Here is a 3,155-nt window from a genome sequence, read left to right on the forward strand (position 1 = left end):
CACACAGAGACATGCACACATAAACACAATATATATCTCTATCATTCTTTCTCTCTCTCTCTCTCTCTCTCTCTCTCTCTCTCTCTCTCTCTCTCTCTCTCTCTCTCTCTCTCTCTCCTCAACACCCGTCTCTCTGTCTATCCTGAGGGTACAGAGTAGGGTTGACACTGGAATGCTGTAACGTTTGCTGGGGAAGAGCTTTGGAACATCCCCCCTACCACCCCCCCCCCACCAGCCAATTAACCTGCAGCCGCACTTCCCCATAACTTAGCCTAGCCAGCTGCAGGAATCCTGGCTGTCTGCCCTCTCAGACTCTCTGTCTTTGTCTTTCTCTCTACTTCTCTTGCTGTCTTTCTTCTTGTCTTCTCTCTTTTCCTCTTTTGACCCCATGCCTCAGTCTACCACCCTTTCTTCCTCCTGCCTTATCTCTTTCAGTCTCTGTCTATTTCTCTCTCTCTCTCTCTCTCTCTCTCTCTCTCTCTCTCTCTCTCTCTCTCTCTCTCTCTCTCTCTCTCTCTCTCTCTCTCTCTCTCTCTCTCTCTCTCTTGCTCTCTACCTTCTCTCTTACTCTGTCTGTCTGTCTGTCTGTCTGTCTGTCTGTCTGTCTGTCTGTCTGTCTGTCTGTCTCTCTCTCTCTCTCTCTCTCTCTCTCTCTCCCTCCCTCCCTCTGTTCTGCTCTAATTAGGCAGAGGCAGAAGTGCACCAGTTTAGGACAGCAGCAGCAACAGCAGCAAATGTGTTTGGAGTGGTGGAATGCTTGGTGCCAGCGGGCAGCCGAAGTGGCACAGAATTCATAAATCCGCCCGCATGGCACCAGATCAGAGAGGCGGAGAGCAGGGAGTCCGTCACACTGAGAGAGAGAGACATTAATCCCGACCCACTGGGGCAGAGAGGGCACTGCCCTCCTCTCTGTCTGGGGCACAGGGAGGGCCCTGTAGAAGTGCTGTAGACATGTAGACAGTACACAGGGCCATATCAAGGTGTTTGGGTCCCCTAGGCAAAGAGGAACTCGGGCCCCCTTTTTTCTCTTGAAACTATTGGCAAGGGCCCTGCCTCAAGATGAATTTTGATAGCAGTATCATTGCACTTTTCGGTCATTGAATTTAGGGATCACAAATTTTTCATTTCTGTCATTTGAATATAACCATAATATAACCATTACCGGGGGGGTCCTTTCAGCCCTAGGCTCAGGGGCCCTTGGCTATTGCCTTGTTCGCTTGCCTGACACGCCTGACAGTATACATGAGGGAGGACATAGTTACCGAAACTGGGATTAGCATTGCCGCTGCTTTGCGGGGTTTTGGCTGTAAGCTGACCGCTAATAGACATGACAAAGCATTAATCCGCACAACAACCAAAGTAATACAGTTGGCAATGACAATGGAAAAGCTTTTGTAGCAGACTAATCGCCTTCATTTGATAATTTGATGATGAGAATAATTGGTCTTTTGAGTACTGTGAAAGCTTTTTCAATGAGACATATTACATCCCACTGAACTGTTGATTGGGGACAACTACTGAGCAACTGTTATGTTCCTCTGGCGAGCTAAATTAATTTTGAAGATACACATACCTGAACAAGTTAACTATAAACACACCTAATGAATAGCATGACCTATCACTTCATAGTGTTGCTTCTTAGTATTTTGTTTGTATTTTGTGGTCCAACACTTGATTTCTTCTAGAATTTACGACGATAATTGAACTGGAAAAGGACAAACAGTTTTGCTAAAAGCCTGTCTGTGTCTTGTTTTCAGTCCCTCTTCGTTAAGTGTGAAAACATGAAACATCTGAAACAGTCATTAACTTGGTGCCGCTGTGGGACAAAATAAACAGCCATCAAGCAGCAATCAGCGTCCAGTTGATTAGGTGGCACAGATTTCACCATCAGTGCATCAATCGTTTGCATATTAACTTATTTATTTATTTATAGATTCACCCTTGTCAAACAGCAAAATAACCAAAACTGTAATATCACTGCATCTCTTGTATCATCCAAATCAGTAGCTACCCAAACATCTCTCCATCCTTCATACAGGTATTGCCTGACTTTTCGTGCATAAACACATTGCCAAGCGAATTTTATGTCAATTTTGTGTGCGGTAGAGCACCAGTCACAATGTACACAGGGGTATGTTATCCCGGGCCCAGGAAGATAGAGTACCCAGAATTGGGTCTCCATTACATTGTATTTATTGGGTAAGGGGCCCCTCCAGATGCAACCGTATCTCACTCATTTCGTGAACTATTCACGAAAAAAATTGATTAATTTTCGTGGTGCATTCATGTTATTGCCCGTTTTTCGTGGTAGGGCAACGAAACGCTGCCTATTCACTTGAATTGCCCTAGTTTGATGCCCTTTCAGTAGCCTACCGACCGTCACATAATCAAACATTTCAAACAAGCAATTTAGGGTTAGGTTTAGGGTCAAGGTTAGGGTTAAGGTTAGGGTTAAGGTTAGGGTTAGGGTTAGGTTTAGGGTTAAGTAGGGTTAAGGTTAGGGTTAGGTTTAGGTTTAGGTTTAGGTTTAGGGGACATAAGGCGTAAGTACCGAAAGGGCGTCGAATTAGTGAGTCCCGAGTGTATCAGCAGTGTTCTGTCAGCACCCCCTCCCCGCCCCTGCAGACGCTTGGATAACCATAGCAGCAGTGGGGCAATTCAAGTGGGGCAGCGCTTCGTTGCCCTACCACGAAAAACGGGCAATAACGTGAATGCACCAAAAAAAATTAATCTATTCTTTTCGTGAAGACTTTACGAAAGGCGTGAGATAGGGCTCTCAGATGACATTGTCCGGGGCCCAGCGAAAGCTGTCAGCGGACCTGGGTAGTATTATCAGGGACGTTTATTAATGACACAAGTCAATTATCCAGCTTGCCGGTTGATGCAGAAATAAATATCCGGAGGACACTGCATTGCTCAGACCGAAGCTGAGCCAAACTCCCACAGCAAGCTGGACTAATCAGCTGTAGTTGGATAGGGCTGAGCTCTTGTGTTCTTTGTGTTGTTGTGAGATATTTTAATGATTAGACATCATGTGCCCGTGAGCCAGAGCTGCAAATGAGTGGAGAGATTCCGTTCAGCTTCACTTTCACTAGTTTCCATCAGTTTTCAATCTATTCTCTCAAAGGCCCTCTCTTTCTCTGAGCACTGTTTGT

Source organism: Engraulis encrasicolus, chromosome 14 (genome assembly GCF_034702125.1).
Source record: "Engraulis encrasicolus isolate BLACKSEA-1 chromosome 14, IST_EnEncr_1.0, whole genome shotgun sequence".
Lineage (NCBI taxonomy): Eukaryota > Metazoa > Chordata > Actinopteri > Clupeiformes > Engraulidae > Engraulis > Engraulis encrasicolus.